This window comes from Cibotium barometz, chromosome 12 (genome assembly GCF_041138505.1).
Source record: "Cibotium barometz isolate CiBa-2024 chromosome 12, ASM4113850v1, whole genome shotgun sequence".
NCBI lineage: Eukaryota > Viridiplantae > Streptophyta > Polypodiopsida > Cyatheales > Cibotiaceae > Cibotium > Cibotium barometz.
Genome location: NC_141057.1, coordinates 22,074,990 through 22,096,066, shown reverse-complemented (window position 1 = coordinate 22,096,066; position 21,077 = coordinate 22,074,990). Strand labels below are relative to the sequence as shown.

The 21,077-nt window shown below is 35.6% G+C and overlaps 1 pseudogene; it reads left to right on the top strand.

Annotated features, from left to right (window-relative positions):
* Positions 1-290: 290 nt before the first annotated feature.
* LOC147633178 (25S ribosomal RNA) lies at positions 291-1,197 on the top strand (annotated as a pseudogene; the record flags this gene model as incomplete).
* Between the last annotated feature and the right edge of the window lie 19,880 nt (positions 1,198-21,077).

Below are 21,077 nucleotides of genomic sequence, written 5' to 3'. Positions count from 1 at the left end.
TCTTCTAGGTCTAAGTCCAGTATATCACTATTATGCAAAATATGTTGTGTGTTCATGAGAAAGTGTGTGAGATGTTTAGTGGAGTGTGCAGAGAGTGATCTGAGAGAGTGAGTGAAGGGAGGTTCTATGGAGTTATGTTTAGTGTGGCCCCATGACCATATGGAAGTTAGTGTTCCTACCGAAAACTCTGATGGGTGACTATACGTCTCCCACAACATTGCCTTACGGGTCTAATACCATAGACTATTGTCATGCCTTTCGTCTATGAAGGAAAACAACGAGACACATGGACCAAGGAGTCTAACATGTACATGAGTCGGTGGGTGGCGAACCCATAGAGGCGCAAGTAACTTGACAGATGGGATCCCCCTCATGAGGTGCACCATCGACCGACCGTGATCTTCTGTGAAAGGTTTAAGTAGGAGCGTACCTCCTGGGACTCGAAAGATGGTGAACTAAACTTGAGCGAGGTGAAGCTAGAGGAAACTTTGGTGGAGGCTAATCAAACCATCTAGTAGCTGGTTTCCTCTAAAATCTCCCTCAAGATAGCTGAAGCTTCTCACAATTGTATTGGGTAAAGCGAATAATTAGAGGCATCAGGGGTGAAACACCCTTGACCTATTCTCAAACTTTAAATAGGTAAGCAGCTAGGGTTGCTCTGTTGAACCCCAGTGGTGTGGAATGGCAGCTCCAAGTGGGCCATTTTCGGTAAGCAGAACTGGTGACCTATTCTCAAACTTTAAATAGGTAAGCAGCTAGGGTTGCTCTGTTGAACCCCGGTGGTGTGGAATGGGAGCTCCAAGTGGGCCATTTTCAGTAAGCAGAACTGGTGATGCAGGATGAATCAAAAGTGGAGTTACGGTGCCAAACTGTGCGCTAACCTAGATTCCACAAAGGGTGTTGATTTATTAAGACAACAAGACGGTGGTCTCATGAAAGTCAAAATCCGCTAAGGAGTGTGTAGGAACAACCCACCTGCCAAATCAACTAGCCCCGAAAATGGATGGTGTTGAAGCGCGCAACCTATACTTGGCCATCGGCGGGACTGTAAGGCCCCCAATGAGTAGGAGGGCATGGGGGTCATGGCGTAGCTCTGGGAACGAGCCCGAGTAAAATGGCCCCTAGTGTAAATCTTTGTGGTTGTAGCAAATATTCAAATGAGAACTGTTGAAGTATGCATTGAAAAACCCCAAATTCAAAACCATTGGTTGATGATGTTGCAAGAGTACGCTTAAAGGAGGTAAGCAATACCTTCACAGCTACATATGCTAAAGGCATATGTGACAAGGTAGGGATTAGCTCCAAATCCTATGCTATGATTTGTAAGCAATTGGATGTAGTGTTTAAGGCTGTTCTTAACAAGAGACGAGTGGTGCCCATCCCTAAACCGTTCCATGTAAAGTAGGCAGGAAAAGATCTTAATGCAAAAGTCTTAGACACAAATGGTGAGCTAATGCATTTGGAACATACACAGATACTTAAGTCTGGATACAAAGGAAGTTCCCTTAAAATTGCATGTAGACAATAACTTTATATTGAATGTATGTAAGCTACAAGCAGTAATGGTAAAGTTTTACAACATGTCTATCGAAGAGTGCAGAGGTAATGTTCAATTTGTTTTGAAACTTGATGAGAGTGAAGTCGCTAAGGGCCAAAAGCTTGAATGTGTTAGCTTGACACTAATGAATAGGGCATTGGATCCCAACATCAATTCAAAAAATCCAAAATATTTCAGTGTGCAATCGAAGAATGAAATATGGTGGCTTGCTGCATTTGAGGTACCAAAGGAGGACCATGAAGTACTTAAGATTTTTTTAACTTAGCAGAGATACCAAATATTATACGATGGCAAAACAATGGTGAAGTTTTGCATGTTAATGGATTTGGTGAACACAAGGTAGAATGGCATCTTGCTAGCGATTTGAAAACATTGAAATGTATGTTTGGTGTTTCAAATTCAGCATCACTTGAGTTCCCTTGCTTATATTGCATGCAATCTAGAAAGAAAGGCAACGATGGAAAGAAACAATGGATTGCAAGGAGAGGACAACGTGGTGCTCCAACACCTCACCAGTGTGTTCAAAGGAATGGAATGTTAGTGCCATTAGATCCTAAGTGAGATCTTATTTTAGAAATACCCTTAACAAGGGTCCACTTTTGCACCTTGCATTGCATAGTAAGGATAATAGAGATGTTGGTGTTTGAGTACGTGTGTTTTGCCTACAAGCTACAGCCAGCTTCAGATGCTGATACAACATGTAAGAAGGTAGAACAAGTCTTGTCTAATGTTGGATTGCACTAGGGGCGAAGTAGAAATAAAAAAGGACGAGAAAAGTCAAGAAAGAGCGTAAAATGCAAGAAAAGTGATGAGCTATGGTGGATCAAATGCAAGAATCAACATCATTAACAAGTGATTAGATAATGATTAAGATGAGATTAGTGGGTAATTAATTGATAGCTTAATGTAAGCATGGATACTAAAAAACCAACAAAAATCTCATTAGGCCAATGCCTCAATTTATACAAGTTTGTCCATGATCTTCTCCAATGATTTGTTCCTTGATTTGTGCCACCTCCCCTAAATCTGGGACAACACCTCATCCTTGATTCACTCCACCTCTTTTGCTTGATTCTCTCCACCTCTTCACTTTTCCCAAAGCATCTCCACACATTCTAGATCTTTTCATGCTACCCTTTATTCTCTCCCAGTAGATACCTCTCACCTTTTCACTGCTGCTACTCACTCATTTACAGACTCTCTTTTATAACCTCTTGCTAAGGGCTTACTCCCGCACACACCCATTCACTTGTATATTTTAACACCTCCCCTCAAGTGAATAATCCTAGCACACTTAGACCCTATGCCAAGTTTCCCTCTTACTTGGTAGCCCGCGACCAGTGCCTCAAGTCCCTAACTCATAGTCCTTGACACTCTCTCTCTATGTGTCCAAGCCTTACTACAAGTTCTCGTGACCTTGAATAAAGTGCTCACACATACATCTAGCACATGGCCTACATCATTGGTGGCTCAGAGGTGATTTAACTCTATTGGGACAGGCTACAGTGGGTTGTGGGGTTTCTCTCTCTTTCTCTCTCAAAAAAGATGATCTGACTCTTTCTTAGTAGTCTCCATGAAGTTTGCCAATGCCGATCCTTCTTGCTGGGTTTTCTGAGCAGTCTCTTGCCATGTGTCCTGGCTTCCCATAGTTTTGGCAAGTGAAGGTCCTTCCTCCTCTCCTGCCTCTTCCTCGTCCTCATCCCCATGAGAATCCTCCTTGGATGTAGAATGCTTTTTCCTCTCCAGTTATTGAGTCCACCCCTTTCTTCTCCTTGACCTTGGTCTCTTGTTCTAGTAGGTCTCCTTCTACCTCGTGTAGCTTTAATTCTGGTACATTCTTTAAGGTTGCCACGATGTTTTCATACTCTCCTTTGTCCTTACTCTTCAGAAGCACTGCTAGTGCCTCATCATCCTCTACCTTCTTACCAATGGCTGCTAGTTGTTGCTTAATGATTTTATATTTGTTTAAGTGTATGGTTAGAGGTTAACTTTCCTTCATGTCAAGTTTCTAGAATTGTATTAGCAGATTTATCTTTGAATTTTTTGCTTGAGTGCCAAATAATTTATTTAGTTCATCCCATGCATCTTTTTCCCGTTGTATCCCTATGATGTGGTGAATGATTTCATCATTTAAAGTGAGTGCAATAAGTCCTAATGCTTTCTCATTCCTGCTCTTCCACTCATTCTCCCCAATCACCTCTGGGCATTCATCTCTTTCCTCAACTACCCCCTATAGAGTTTTCCTCATGAGCAAATACATGGTCTTTGTTTTCCATGTATGAAACTGCTCCCCATTAAATTTAGCTATTTCTTGTGCCATGCCCATGATGATGTGAAGGGGGTATTACCTCTTGATCCAATTCAAGATTCAAGGGCAATAGATATATCAGCATACTTTTACAAAAATTACCTAAAGCCAAGTGTAGTTGATCTCTGTACTGAATGATTTGAGTATCAAACCATCTCCAAATTGCAATCTGGAGTGAGGGATCTATATTAGATACCCAATGGTAAATTTGAACCCTCAATTGCACCGAGATGCAGTGATTAATGTTGATTAATCATTGATTAGTAAAATAATCCCATGTTTTGTGTGTAGAAAACAGAGTGTGTGAGGAGGCCAGATTTGGGGCATTAGAGTTCAAATGAGCTCAAATCCTTTCAAAAGGCATCAATAGTAGTTATTCTAGTAGAGGATCAAGCCAAGAAACAAAAGATTTGACCAAACATTGAATGTTTAATCTCTGTTTTACCAAAGTCACTTGCAGATTCGATGCAGATCTTGATGCCACTTCTCCTTGAGGAATTTTAGAAGTCTAAGATCACCAGCATGTATAGAAACCTTGAAAACACTTAGGGCCAAGAGGAATTAGACTAATTCCATTGGTATAACTGCAGATCTCAGTTTTCCTTTAGAAATGGGGTGCCAACAAAATCACAAAAATTTGTAGGTCTAGGCCACGATTCATCGTGCTGCTTCACTTAGCTGAAACGTTGGGAGCATGACTAGGTGTGGCTAGAAGAATTTTCCCTAATGTTGAGGATGGAGGGAGATCAAGTCCCTCTTCTAGCTCGAGGTACAGAGAATAGTTGAAAAAGGCTTTACAATGATTATCTCCTAATTATGATTAATAGGCTAATTAGCAAGATAATTAGACTCAAAAATTGGATTATCCCTAAGCTTGGCTCTCATACCAAGTTAAAATGCAAGCAAAGTGATGAGCTATGGTGGATCAAGTGCAAGAATCAACATCATTAGTAAATGATGATAAGGACGAGATTAGTGGGCAATTAACTAATAGCTTAATGTAGGCATGGATACTCAAAAACCAACAAAAATCTCATTAGGCCAATGCCTCAATTTATACAAGTTTGTCCATGATCTGCTCCAGTGATTTGTTCCTTGATTTGTGCCACCTTCCCTACATCTGCTGGGGAAACACCTCATCCTTGATTCACTCCACCTCCTCTTTTGCTTGATTCTCTCCACCTCTTCACTTTCTCCAAAATATCTCCACACATTCTAGATCTTCTCGTGCTACCCTTTATTCTCTCCCAATAGATACCTCTCACCTTTTCACTGCTACTCACTCATTTATAGACTCTCTTTTAAAACCTCTTGCTAAGGGCTTGTTCCATACACACCCATTCACTTGTATATTTCAACAATGCAAACCGTGTTTTGGGAGAACGAAGGCTAGGAAATTCTTATCTCCACCACGAGATGAAGATGGTAAGTTGCTTGTAAAACAACCAGAGAAGTATGAAGCATGGAAAAAAACTATACATGGCTATCCCTAATCGGAGCAATGGGAAACATACGTAGATAGCAAAGGAAAATGTGTGAATTGCACTTGATAAATTGGCACCACTTTTACAAAAGATGACATTCAATTTTGATGATGCCAATGCATTTAAAGAGGGGGTTGTAAACTTTCATAACTCAATGACAGAGGCATGGACTTCAAATTGCATTACACAGTGGTATCCATTTCATTTTTACGATTAAATTGTGAATTTAATATTTTGAGTTTAATTGTGGATCCTGTGTTTTTGAATGCAGCGCTCATGGTCCATACTTTGCTTAACAAGGAAGTTTGACGATCTGGTCCACACAAGGCATAGAGCAATCTCATTGGCAAGCTCAATGATGTGGATTCTCAAAAGCAATGGCACATGGAGGTGGAATCAATGATTCCAATCCTATGAGACAGTTACTCCAATGGTGGTATAGGAGAATAGAGAAGAGATGAGGACAAATTAATAAAGTCCAAATCCAATGATACAAAAACTATTCATAGGGCAATATATGAAGTGAGGAAAGCAAGATATGAAAATAGCATGGCTAAAGAACATCATGCAGAATGGTTTGACAACCCAAGAGAGAGCGAATGGAAATATCGATAGAATTGTAATTATGAAATAACATTTTATGTTTATGAGAGTATTGGAGCAATCCAATGTTTTAAAGAAATAGGTGTTTGCTAAAGTCAACATGGATAACTTTTTCAAAATAAGTGTTTACTAAAGTCAACATGGATAACTTTTTCAAAATAAGTGTTTACTAAAGTCAGCATGGATAACTTTTTGATAGTGTTGATATTTTTTAAAAGTAAGTGTCAATAACTGATAGTAAGTTCCATTTATAAGTAAAGGCACTTCTTTCATTTCTCTCCATTCCTCAATTTCTCTCCATTCCTTCTAGCTTGTGAGTATGGCATGTGCTAAGCAAAGAGAAAACAAGATTCCTTCCAAGACACCATGGTTCATTCATTCGGATCTAGTGAATGTACTAACACCGACAATGATGATCAAGATCCTCTCGCTGCTCCAACTAGGAAAGCTACTTCCACTCCTCTAGCTAGAAATACTCGTCCACCCACACAGAAGAAGAGAAGATGGAGACTAGGCACTGCTGCTCTTTGTGAAATTCGAAGGTTCTAGAAGAGTCCTAAGTTGATTATACCCAAGGTGCCTTTCTTGAGGTTGGTGCAAGAAATATTGCAAGATCTACAAAGGGGAAATCACTACAAGTACTTTTCAAGAGATCAATCATACAATGTGGAGTGATAGTCAACCCAAGTGCCTCTTGTTCTTCAAGAGGCGACTGAAAGTTACTTGTAGATCTTCCACTTTGCCTCGATGCAAATTGTAAGATTCCTCCCTCCGTCTTTTGAAGTGTGCAGGTGTAAGAACCTCCCCTTCTGATCTTTTAACTATTCCCCTCTCTGAAATAAAAGAAAGATCCTGTTTTACCCTGTTTTGGCCTGGAGAGAGAAAATGTCTAGAGAGACGTAATTCAAAATTGAGATATTTTTGGATATAAAAAATCCTCCTGTTGTCTAAAATGATTTTCCCTGAAACAAAAATTCAAAAAGAACTTTCCAATGTGCAATTGGAATTCATTGAAAATAGGTATAAAGGACCTTAGCCTAAAGGTCCAGATTTTTTAAAAATTTTAGATTATGATCCAATTAAGGTTACTATGGACCAATAATATTAATCCAAATGTAGGGAGGAGATAAATTGAAAAATAGAAGAAAAACCTCCCAAAAAATGAGTAAATGATCACAAAAGATGAAGAGTGGAAAGAAAAGAATTAAAAAACTGAATTTTGACACCTCAGTGTGGGGATCTCCCCTCATGAAGTAAGCCCCTTTTTCTCATTACCCTCAATTTTTAATCAATAAAATGAGATATTTTCATCTCTCCTCTCTTCTATTTCAAAACTAGATCCAAAAAGTAAGCTGAATTGACCCAAAAATGGTCAAAAATTGACCAAACTGATCTGAAAAACTCTAGAATCAATTTGCTTAGTTAGAGGCTCACTTTTTACTATAAATAGAAGCCTCCCCCTTTTTAAAAGCTTAATAGTGTTTAGGCACTCTTACTTTGCTTGTCTTTAGCCATCTACATTGATTTTTTTAATAATTCAATTGTTTTTGACCTAATCCTCTCCAAAGTGAATTGGTGGCCACTCTTACTTAAAACAAGAGTAGAACCCTCAATCCCTCAAGCCAAAGGAGAGCTTACAAGCTCCATGTAAGCTAATTTTCTTACTTGTTCAATAAAGAATCTATGGTTTTCTTAATTTTTATGTTTTGCAGATGTTAAATTAAATTCAAATGCTATGCCTTTGATAAAAAGACCACCCCTTCTCCTCTTTATATTCCAACCTTTCTCAATCCTAAAAAGATTAGCTAAAGGATTAAACAAACTCTTTTTATTATTTACTCTCTTGAATTTAGAAAATTATGTAGATTAGAGTTTTATAAATCTAATTTGGGTTAATTTAAGTTAAATAAAGGATGATAAAAATGAGAAATGGTCAGCCATACAAAGGAGGTTATGGCAAAATTTTTCAGAACTTTGTGGAAAAGAAAGTTTGTTTTTACGTTATTCCAAAAGGGTAATTCCCACCATTTTTGCATCTAAAAGAAATATTCTAATTACTCAATGTACATATTCACCTATGAATATGCATGGATATCACTGATATTAATTATTAAAATTGATTTTTATGCATAGAAAGATGCATTAAAAAAATTTTATTACAAAACTGTTATTCTCATTAAATTTGATTTTTTTTTCATAGAAAGATGCATGAAGGAATTTTTTTATTACAAAAGTGTTGTTCTCATTAAATTTGATTTTTATGCATAAAAAGATGCATAAAGATTTTTTTTATTACAAAAGTGTTATTCTCATTGAATTTGATTTTTATGCATGAAAGATGTATAAAAGAATTTTTTTAATTACAAAAGTGTTATTCTCATTAATTTTATTTTTATGCATAAAAAGAGGCATAAAAAATTTATTTTATTACAAGTGTTATTCTTACTAAATTTGATTTTTTTGGTATAGAAAGATGCATAAAGAAATTTGTTTTATTACAAAAGTGTTATTCTCATTAAATTTGATTTTTATGGATAGAAAGATACATAAAGGAATTTCTTTAATTAATTTATTTTTTATGCATAGAAAGAGGCATAAAGAAATTTGTTTTATTACAAAATTATTATTCTTATTAAACTTGATTTTTATGCATAGAAAGATGCATAAAGGAATTTGTTTTATTACAAAAGTGTTATTCTCATTAAATTTGATTTTTATGCACAGAAAGATGCATAAAGGAACTTTTTTTAATTACAAAAGTGTTATTGTCATTAAATTTAATTTTTATGCATAGAAAGATGCATAAAAGATTTTTTTATTACAAGAGTGTTATTCTCATTAAATTTAATTTTTATGCATAAAAGAAATTTTTTTATTACAAAAGTGTTATTCTCATTAAATTTGATTTTTATGCATAGAAAGATGCACAAAGAAAATTTTTTTATTATAAAAGTGTTATTCTCATTAATTTTGATTTTTATGCATAGAAAGATGCATAAAGAATGTTTTTTATTATAAAAGTGTTATTTTTATAGAATTTAATTTTTATGCATAAATAGATGCATAAAGAATTTTTTTTAATTTTAAAAGTGTTATTTCTATTAAATTAAATTTTATGCATAAAAAGATTTTTTTTATAAAAGAGTTATTCCCACTGAAGTTGATTTTTATGCATAAATTGATGCATGAAGAATTTTTTTATCAAAATTAGAATTCTCTTAAATTCTTGAGTATTTAATAAATAAATAATTAAATACTTTAAGAGAAAAATTTCTATCATTTTATATTCACATGGATTGTAAAAAGAGAATTCAGGAAATCTTTTGAGATCAAAATATTCAGATAAATGCATAGTAAGATGCATAAAGGAATTTGTTTTATTACAAAAGTGTTATTCTTATTAAATTTAATTTTTATGCATAATAGAAAGTTTATTTTTACGTTATTCCAAAAGGGTAATTTCCACCATTTCTACATCTAAAAGAAATATTCTAATTACTCCATGTACATATTCACCTATGAATATGTATGCATATCACTGATACTAATTATTAAAATTACTTTTTCTGCATAAAAAGATGCATAAAGAATTTTTTTAATTACAAAAGTGGTATTCTCATAAAAATTGATTTTATGCATAGAAAGATGCATTAAAAAAATTATTACAAAAGTGTTATTCTCATTAAATTTGATTTTTATGCATAAAAAGATGCATAAAGGAATTTTTTTATTACAAATGTGTTCTCATTAAATTTGATTTTTATACATAGAAAGATGCAAAAAAGATTTTCTTTTAATTACAAAAGTGTTATTCTCATTAAAATTGATTTTTATCCATAAAAAGATGCATAAAGGAATTTCTTTTATTATAAAAGTGTTATGCTCATTAAATTTGGTTTTTATGCATAGAAAGTTACAGAAAAGAATGTTTTTTATTAGAAAAGTATTATTCTCGTTAATTTTAATTTTTATGCATAGAAAGATGCATAAAGAAAATTTTTTTATTACAAAAACTTGTGTTATTGGCATTAAATTTATTTTTATGCATAGAAAGATGCATAAAGGAACTTTTTTTGTTACAAAAATATTATTCTCATTAAATTTGATTTTTATGCATGGAAAGATTTATAAAAGAATTTTTTTATTACAAAAGTGTTATTCTCATTAAATTTGATTTTTATGTATAGAGAGATGCATAAAGGAATTTGTTTTGTTACAAAAGTGTTATTGTTATTAAATTTGATTTTTATGCATAGAAAGACGCATAAAGAAAATTTTTTATTACAAAAGTGTTATTCTCATTAAATTTGATTTTTATGCATAAAAAGATGCATAAAGGACTTTTCTTTTATTACAAAAGTGTTATTCTCATTAAATTGGATTTTTATGCATAGAAAGATGCATAAAGAATTTTTATATCAAAATTAGAATTCTCTTAAATTCTATGAGTATTTGATAAATGAATAATTAAATACTCTAAGAGAGAAATTTCTATCGTTTTATATTCACACGGATTGTAAAAAGAGAATTCAGAAAATCTATCGGGATTGAAATATTGAGATAAATGATTAATCTACTTGCTCATTGAAATTCGTAACTAATTTAGAAATTAGTCAAAGGAAGAAATTCAGTAAAATAGTAACTGAATTATCAAACCTTTTTGAGAAAGATAGATCAGGAAAAATCTTATCCGACTCGAACCTTGAATCAGACTATGACCAAGACCAAACTCTTTCGTCAATTTTGAGAAAAGAAGGTGTGACAAGTTTAGAAAAATACACTCAAAACTCTCACCAAATCTGAAACTAAGTTTGAAACCCTTTTACTTGATCTGTGGATCAAGGTTATAAAATTGAAGGAATTCTGGTATGAAATTTAGAACTTCGATCAAGAAGTTTTGGGGATACTGATTCAAGAAATACTCCTTGTATTCAAAAGAAAATCAAACTGAAAACTTGCATAGATGAAATGAGATGCGATGTGAATCAGATAGATGTGAATGAATGGATGGATGTAATATGTTGTGAATAGATGCAATGAGATGTGATGTGAATAGATGTGACGAGATGTAATGTGAATCAGATAGATGTGAATGAATGGATGGATGTGGATGTGTATGTGATGAAAATGGATGTGAATGTGTATGTGATGAAAATGGATGTGAATGTGTATGTGAAGAATGGATATGGATGTGTATGTGAACAAGGGATGTGAATGTGTATGTGAAGAATGGATATGGATGTGTATGTAAAGAATGGATGTGAATGTGCATGTGAAGAATGGATGTGGATGTGAATGTGTACGTGAATGTGTATGTGATGAAAATGGATGTGAATGTGTATGTGAAGAATGGATATGAATGTATGTGAAGAATGGATGTGGATGTGTGTGAGGAATCGATGTGTATGTGATGTGAATAGATGTGATGAGATGTGATGTGAATCAGATAGATGTGAATGAATGGATGGATGTGGATGTGGATGTGTATGTGATGAAAATGGATGTGAATGTGTATGTGATGAAAATGGATGTGAATGTGATGAAAATGGATGTGAATGTGTGTGTGAAGAATGGATATGGATGTGTATATGAAGAAGGGATGTGAATGTGTATGTGAAGAATGGATATGGATGTGTATGTGAAGAATGGATGTGAATATGTATGTGAAGAATGGATGTGGATGAGTATGTGAAAGAATGCATGTGGATGTATGTGAAAGAATGGATGTGGATGTGTATGTGAAAGAATGTGATGTGACATGAATATATGTGGATGTGAAATGATAGATATGAATATATGGATAAATGTGAGTAGTCGTACATGTGAACGATTAGATGGATGTGGATGAAAGAGATGAGATGTGTATGAATGAGATATTATGTGGATAGAAGTGATGTGATATAATGTGGATAGAATGCATGTGATGGGATGGTTATGAGAATGAATGTGGAAGAGATGAATGAATGAATGTGATGAAGATTAATGAATGTGATGAATATGAATGAATGTGATGTGATGAATGTAAATAGATGTGATGTAAATGAATGTGATGGACGTGAATAGATGTGATGTGATGTGAATCGAGATGTGAATGAATGAGATGTGATGTCATGTGAATCGGGATGTGAGTGAATGAGATGTGATGTAAATTGGGATAGATGTGATATGTGATGTGAATGAATATGATGTGATGAGATGTGGATATGGGTAGATGTGAGTGATGAGATCTGATGCGGATAAATGAGAAAAGATGTGATAAGATGTGGATATGGGTAGATGCGAGTGATGAGATCTAATGCAGATAAATGAGAAAAGATGTGATGAGATGAAAAATGTTGTGATGTGATGTGAATGGGAATACATATGAAATAAATGAGGATTGATGAGGAACAATATAGAAAGATGAGAGTTTGTTATAGAAACTATATTTATGACCTATTTTTAAATGACTATTTTACGTCAAAAATGCTCGGGAAGCATTTTGACTGTCTTGTGAATGAAGTCGTGGAGACCTATCTAATAAAGTTGCAACTGTTGAGACGGAGAGTCAACGGAGGTCAAGGCCGAGGTCTCGACCAGTCTCAGTTCGATTTAAATGGTAAAAGCTTCTGGTATGGTTGACGAGGGACCAAGGAAGCGGCCTATGAGTGAAGCGCTAGGTGACTTGCGACGAAGGATTCTAGAGGATGCTAACCATACAATGCTCGGGCTCTGGGTCATCGAAGATACCTACACCTACGTCGTGGAAGATATTCGAACAAGGAGTAAGTTGTTTTTTTAATTCGGGCATGGATATAGTTGATTGACCTTGTTGGTCCTCTCAACAGATGAATCCATGGTGGCTCTTTTATATGGATTTGTTGGTTGATCTTGCTGATTTTCGATGGAGATTCCATTTTGATTTTTATAAGTGAATATATTGCCGGGTACTATGAGCTGGGAACTATTGAAAAGGCCCCTGAGTGAACAGGTGGTGAGCGTTCTGGTTGCCAATGATGCCATAAGTACATCGATGAAGGAAAAATAAAAAATTAGGATTCAACATGATATTTTGGAAGATTATGATCAATGATACTATAGTTTCATTAAAAGATTATTTTAAAGATAGCTAAATCTGTGAGAAAGACGATTTCTTATTTGGTGTATAAGTGTTGTGACTAGTTTTAAGTTTGCATGAATATCCGGCTAGAGGACCTAGGAACTTTTCCTTGGTACCCGGGACAAAACCTAACCAAATTCTTAAATGGATCCCATCACTACAGCGGTTGGACGGTTGGCTAACCCACGGGACTGTGGATGGGGTTAGGCTCAACTGATGGATCCCTAAAATGAGACTCAGTTCGGTTATGGTACGATAGATGAAGTAAATCCCGGATAAAAATTTGTTCTATGGAAAAGAATCAACGGCTGTGCCTCTCAACATTGAGGAGAAAATTGTTGGTCTCTATGATCCAAGTGCAAGTCTTTTCCTTGATCTGACTATGATACTTACGAGTTTGGTCAGATCAGTTCAGTTAGTTAAGGCTCTTGACTACGTTAGAGTAAAAATATCCTGGAGGAATCGCCTGTGCTTTCCAAGCAAGGAAAGTTTTTTCGGCTTCGGTTTTGGAAGAACCGAGGGATTAGTCTTTTGTCAAGATATCTGTGGGCGAGTCCCCGAGAGAGGGACCCTCCCCTGTGCAAGAAGTGCTACTTCTGCTGCTAGCACCCTTGAATTCGTTGCGTGGAGGAGACAAGAATCTTTCACAAATTCATCAAGATACATAATTTCCTACAAAATAAAATTGATGACGGCATCGATCATGCAATGCATAGGAGAGGATGAATTTTTTTTAAACAATGGCCCCAAATTTGATGTTTAGGGCCTCTACGACATGTAGACCCCATATGTATGATCCATGCCCATTAGAGGCTGAGAAGTGCACTGTTTGAAGGCTTACGTGGGAAGCCCTTTTTTTGTAGATTCAGGGCTTCCCACCTCGTGAGCCTTCAGAAAGTACACTTCCCACCCTCTAATGGGCATGGGATCATACATGTAGGGTCTTGGAGTATATCCTCATGCAAGATGTGTTGGAGCTCTTAGACTTGAGGGAGGAGGAACTATATAGTATACTTGTGCGAGATGCCAATGATGATTTTTCCTGGACTTTGATTACCAAGAAGCCCTACCACAGGTTGAAAAGGTAGGGCGATATGATGAAAGTAGTGTAGATGATATCTCTGCTATCATTGCCATCCAGAAATAGATTGAAGATGCAACTCCTCACTATGAGATCACAAATGAAGAGTTCGATTGCTGTAGAATGAACTCTTCAGACTTCGACCACAGCATGCGACACCTGTGGGTCCACTTGGACAATGGTAGTCCCATTCCAAGAGAAGATCTAGAGGTACCCTTGCAGAAGGAGCTTGACGAAGCAGAAAAGGTATCGCCTTTTACCAATTGCTCCCCAGATTTGATATTTAGGGCCTCTAGGGCATGTCTCCTTCGATGGTGATGGCACTCAATGAAGCTAGTGGTGGGTCATGACTTTGGGTTTCATCAGTCTGGATGGATGCAAGCGCCATGTGAGAGCTCTCTATGACCTCAATGATAGGGTCTAGAGTTGTTTCCTCTGGCTCTGTGTCTATGTATTCTACTACTAGAGGGAGATCCTAGATTTCATCATCCTCTAGCTCTTGAACATCAAAGTTCAAGATGTAAATAGAAAAAGCAATATCCCGTTCAATGAGATCGAGTGGGATGTGCTCTTCATAGGAGGTTGGGATAGCGATAGTGCAAAAATCTTGTCCAACATGAGCTAGAGCTCTCTTCACTGCCTTCTTGTGGTTGGATCCACTCTTCATGCTGAAGAGGAACTTGTCCAACATGACCTAGAGCTCTCTTCACTGCCTTCTTGTGGTTGGATCCACTCTTCATGCTGAAGAGGAACTCCATTGCAAAATGCAGCTAGCAAGATGGATTTTGGGTCTAAGGTGGAGATGATAGCCTCGAGATCTAAACTCTTGTAAAACCTAGGGTAGATCTAATCCCCAAGGTGAGCATAGCGAGTGCTGCTAATCCATGTGGTGAAAGCAAAGGGAGGCGGTCATGATGGGTAGTGGGGAGAGCTAGCACACAAAGGAAGGGCTAGAGAATAGATAGTATAAATGAGTTTGATCTATAACTTATACTAATATTTATACTTACACTTAAATTTATAATATTTTTAAAAAATTTATACTTGTGTTTATTATATTACTTACAAATATCTATAAACTTATGTTTATTTTTATACCTTATGTTTATACTCTAGTAAATAAAGGACACTTCATTAAAATATAATAAATAATAAATCATACTTCTATTTCATGCTACATTATATTATTATTATTATTATATTATATTATTTACATAGTTACTTAAATTTTTATTTGTACTTAAATATATACTTAAAGTTATATTTATTTTTAAACTTATATCTATAGACTTAAAAATTAATGACACTTCATTAAAATATAACAAATCATAAAAATCATATTTATATTTCTAGAATAATTAATTATATTATTATTTTTACTTAGATATATACTTATATTTATATTTATGTTTGTACTTACTTATACTTATCATTATTTTCTTATATATTAAAGGGTTTGAAACACAGTAGACTTTAAAAACCACAACACTTTATGAAAATGAAGAAAAATAAATTTACAACACTTTTAGAGAAACTTCTTATATTCACTTGTACGAATAAGATTTACGTTGACCCTACAATCTCAAGGATGTGTGGAGAAGCACACTGCTTGCATGTTTTGCAATTTTCACATCGACTCCCAACCTTCCTACCATCTAGCTTAAAATAGAAATTACAAGGAGGATTCATTGGACATAAGTTGGATTTCCTGCCTCGGAAAACTAAGAGTCAAATGACTCTCTATATTAACACTAAAAGGTTCATTACCCTCCCAAAGAATAATAACATCAATGAGTGTTGAATGCATGCCATCTCGCATTTCTTGGTCCCCAAGCTAAGCCACTCCTCCCCTCGTAGATTGGAGAGAAGTAAATGAAACAAAGCATTGGAAAGAAAGGAAGAAAATGAGGAGTCTAACTTACAACCATTTCAAAACCTTTAATGTTGATGAAAGGAAGGTGGCCATTCACTTAAGAGAGCAATGCTCAAAGGGTAAACAAATAGGAGTCTTATATGATGCACTTGTAGAGGTGAGGGAGGTTGATATCGTAGAGCCTAATGAAGATTCAAACCAGTTTTCATTGCCATGGACCTAACACTACAGAAGGAAGAGGCACTGATTACTCTTTTAAAACAATTTAAGGACTACTTCACTTGGAACTATAAGCGCATGAGGGTATGCCACCAAAAATGGTTGAGCACACCATTCCTATCATGGAAGGATCAAGGCCAATCAAGAAACGTCCTTACGAAATGAATCCAAAATGCTCAGGAGTTGTAAAGGAGGAAATTGACAAACTCATTGTTGCGGATTTTATTTATGAGATTGAGCACAGTGATTGATATCACCAATTATGATTGTACCCAAGAAAAATCGAAAGCTTCACATGTTTCCATTTGAAGAAAGTGAATGTAGAAACCTATAGCGATCAGTACCTACCAATATCATACAGAGAGCATGTTTTGGAATAAGGAGCTAAAGCAGTTGATAAAGAATTTTTATATCAAAATTAAAATTCTCTAAAATTCTATGAGTATTTGATAAATGAATAATTAAATACTCTAAAAGAGAAATTTGTATCATTTTATATTCACACGGATTGTAAAAATAAAATTTTAAAAATCTATCGAGATCGAAATATTCAGATAAATGATTAATTTATTCCTCATTGAAATTTGTAACTAATTTAGAATATAGGTAAGAGAATATTCAAAGAAAGAAATTCAATAAAATAGTAGCTAAATTATCAAACCTTTTTGAGAAAGATCAAGAAAATTCTTATTATCTGACTCGAACCTTGAATCAGACTATGACCAATACCAAACTCTTTCGTCAGTTTCAAGGAAAGAAGATGTGACCAGTTAAAAAAATACACTCAAAACTCCCACCAAATCTGAAACTAAGTTTGAGACCCTTTGGATTGATCTATGGATAAATGTTACAGAATTCGAGGAATTTTGGTATGAAATTCAGAATTCCAATTAAGAAGTTTTGGGAATACTGATTCAAGAAATACCCCTTGTATTCACAAAAAAATCAAACTGAAAACTTGCATAAAAAACATGTTTTCTTAAAAGACTGTCTTACGCCAGAATACCGGAGGGAGCATAGATGTGAAAGAATGGATGTGAATGTGTATGTGAAGAATGGATATGGATGTGTATGTGAATAAAGGATGTGAATGTTTATGTGAAGAATGGATATGGATGTGTATGTGAAGAATAGAAGTGAATGTGTATTATGTGAAGAATGGATGTGGATGAGTATGTGCAAGAATGGATATAGATGTATGTGAAAGAATGGATGTGGATGTGTATCTGAATGAATGTGATGAGATGGATGTAAATGGATGTGATGTAAATGAATGTGATGTAAATTGGGATGTGAATGAATGAGATGTGATGTCATGTGAATTGGGATGTGAGTGAATGATGTGATGTGAATTGAGATAGATGTGATATGTGATGTGAATGAATATGATGTGATGAGATGTGGATATGGGTAGATGCGAGTGGATGAGATTTGATGCAGATAAATGAGGAAAGATGTAATGATATGAAAAATGATGTGATAAGAATGGAAATACATATGAAATAAATGAGGATTAATGTGGAACAATGTAAAAAGATGAGAGTTCGTTATAGGAACTGTATTTATGACCTATTTTTAAATGACTGTTTTATGTCAAAAATGCTGGGGAAGCATTTTGACCAACTTGTGAATGAGATCCTAGAGACTTAACTGATAAAGTTGCAACAGCTGAGGAAGAGCCAACGAAGGATGTCTCATGTAGCAAGGTCGACCGAGGTCTTGACCAGCCTTGGTTCAATTTAAATGGTGAGTTTCCAATACGATGGATCAGGGACTAAGGAAGCGGCCTTTGAGTGAAGCGCTAGGTGACCTACGAAGGATCCTAGAGGGTGCTGACCATATGATGCTCGGGCTTTGGGTCGCCGGCAGATACCTACACGTACGTCGTGGAAGATATTGGAACAAGGAGTAAGAGTTGTTTTGTGAATTCAAGCATGGATCTGGTTGTTTGACCTTTTTGGTCCTCAAACGGATGAGTCCATGGCTCTTTTATATAGATCTGCTGGTCGATCTTGCTGATCTTCAATGGAGATTTCATTTTGATTTTTATAAGTGAATATATTGCCAGGTACTATGAGCTAGAAACTATCGAAAAGGTCCCTAGGTGGACAGGTGGTGAGCATTCTATTGCCAGTGATGCCATAGGTACACCGATGAAGGAAAAATAAGAAATTAGGGTTCAACCAGATATTTTGGAGGATTATGATCAGTGATACTATATAGTTTCATTAAATGATTATTTTAAAGACAACTGAATCTGTGGAAAAGGCAATTTCCTATTGGGTATATAAGTGGTGTGACTAGTTTTAAGTTTGCATGAATATCCGGCTAGGGGACCTGGAAACTCTTTTCCCTGGTACCTGGGACAAAACCTAATCAAATTCTTAAATGGATCCCATCACTTCAGTGGTTGTTAATCCACGGGACTAGATAGGGTTAGGCTAGATTGATGGATCCCAAAAATGAGACTCAATTCTCTTATGGTATGATAGATGAAGTAAATCCTAGATAAAAATTGTTCTATGGCAAAGAATCAATGGCTGTGCCTCTCAATGAGAAAAAAAGCGTTGGTCTCTATGATCCAAGTGTAAGTCTTTTTCTTGATCTGACTATGGAACTTACGAATTCGGTCAAATCACTTCAGTTAGTTAAGGCTCTTGACTACGTTAGAGCAAAAATATCCTAGAGGAATTGCCCGTGCTTTCCGGGTGAGGGAAGGTTTTACGAGTTTGGTTTTGGAAGAACCGAGGGATTAGGATTTTGTGTGGATATCCGTGGTGGGCGAGGCCTTGAGTAAGGAACCCTACCCTATGCAAGAAGTGCTACTTCCGCCTGCTAGCACCCCTGGATTCTTTGCGCAGGGGAGACATGGATCTTTCAATTATCACAAGAAATCCATTACTTAAACCCCATCTCATGCACCAAGAACTCTTACAAATAACCCCTTTTGATCCCACCATTCCTATACAAGTAGAAGCCTATGCAATGGCAACCCACTTGCTATAGGTTTACCATATCCTTTAGCTAGTTAGGACCAACCAGAAGCAACAAAGCTTGGGTAGTTGGATCAACATGATTCATTATGTTCATTATGTACAAATGTGGTGAGAATCACAAGGCTTGCTAACCACATGATTCATTATGTACAAATGTGGTGAGAATCGCAAGGCTCGCTAACCCATGGCTTGTTAATTTTCTTGAAATACGCATTGACACATTTATGATTTTTCATGCTTATAAATGATGAAAGCAAGAGCATTCAATAGAGTCAAGGGGAGATTATGAAGAAATCTAGATGAACAGTGATGGCCAAACTCCAGTGGAAAACTATGGTATCCAGCGGGCTTGGCCGAGGTGCCATTCCTTGCCATAAGGCAATGTGCTAACATCTACAGGGTATCCCCATGGCACCTTTACATTGATCCATTATACATGACAATTAAAATAAGGTTCATTGGTTCTGATCGAAGCATGCATTTAGCTAGGATTTCATATTTCTTGGAAAAACTCTTTTTTTTTGTATTTGAAGATGAGAGATGGAACATGATTTGTAACATGCTGAATGGGAATTGAGGGTTGTCAAGTCGGCATATGAGATGCAACTGCTTCTTGAAATATTAGTATATATTTATATTGCTCCCAAAAAAAAGGTTCACTAAGAGAGAATTCAAGTAAAGTCAAGCTCGGGATTCACACTTCCTTTACAACTTTCCTTACTACCTGTAATTTTTTTAATTGATCTTCTTCTCTTTGACATCCAAGATGATGTCTACAGCTATAACCAAGAGGGGACATGCTTTGATCTTAACATATGGCCTTCCAATAGTGGTATCATGTACTACTAGCATAGGCTACATTGTCTACCATCATACATGCATACTAGTTTTGAGGATATGATTCATACCAACTTCTAGAGATCTCTCTACTTTCTCCATAGAACTCTTTGCATCCTATGCTCCAAAAAGAGTTTCTACAAAGAATATCTAGGTCAACCGGCCCTACAAAAATAGACATTGGGGCATTAGCATCAACAGTTGAAGAGCTCCAACAACAAACAAAGTCAAAGAGAAGTTATGCTAGCTACACCTTTGGATGAGGATGAGAGCATGGTCCATATTGGTATAATACATTATGCATATTGGTATAATACAATATACTAAAACCCAAGATAACGCTCAATTCCTTGTTTAGAGTAACATCCTTTCATGATGCCACATACACTTTTGGCCTAGTAGAAACCTTGAATGTCATACAATGCTAGATATGATTGAGCTACCACTTATGAGAGTGAAAAAGGAACCTTAAGGGAGAATGTGGAAAAGCATTAAAATTTAGCCATCACACAATTATAAGTATATTTTAAAAATCAAGTTAGATAGTTATGTGCAACTATCACATGTGGAGGCAAAAGAATCCAACACACATAAAGGGATGACATAGAGATGATGGTACATAGATATGAACAAGATAAAGAGAATCCTCATCTCATTAAAAACTATGAAATATAGCCAAGATAAATATAGAATGACATAAGTATTTCCTAAAAAATGAAGCCAATATAAGTCTTAGATGCATGCTCCATGGGGATTAGATCCATGCTGCATGCCAATATAACATAGGTATAAACCAACATTGGAGTTTTGTGGTGTGAGAAGGAGAAGAATTCATGCTTTTGTTACAACTTCCCATTTTTCCAACTTGTGCCTTTCAAGAGCATCCAATTCTTATGACAACATATCCTTTTTATCATTAAGGCATGGAAGAGTATAAGTATAATCAATCAAGTTATTGTTGCAACTTGGAGGTTTCTAAAGATATCCGTGGTGTATCGGCCACTAATCTAAATAAAAAT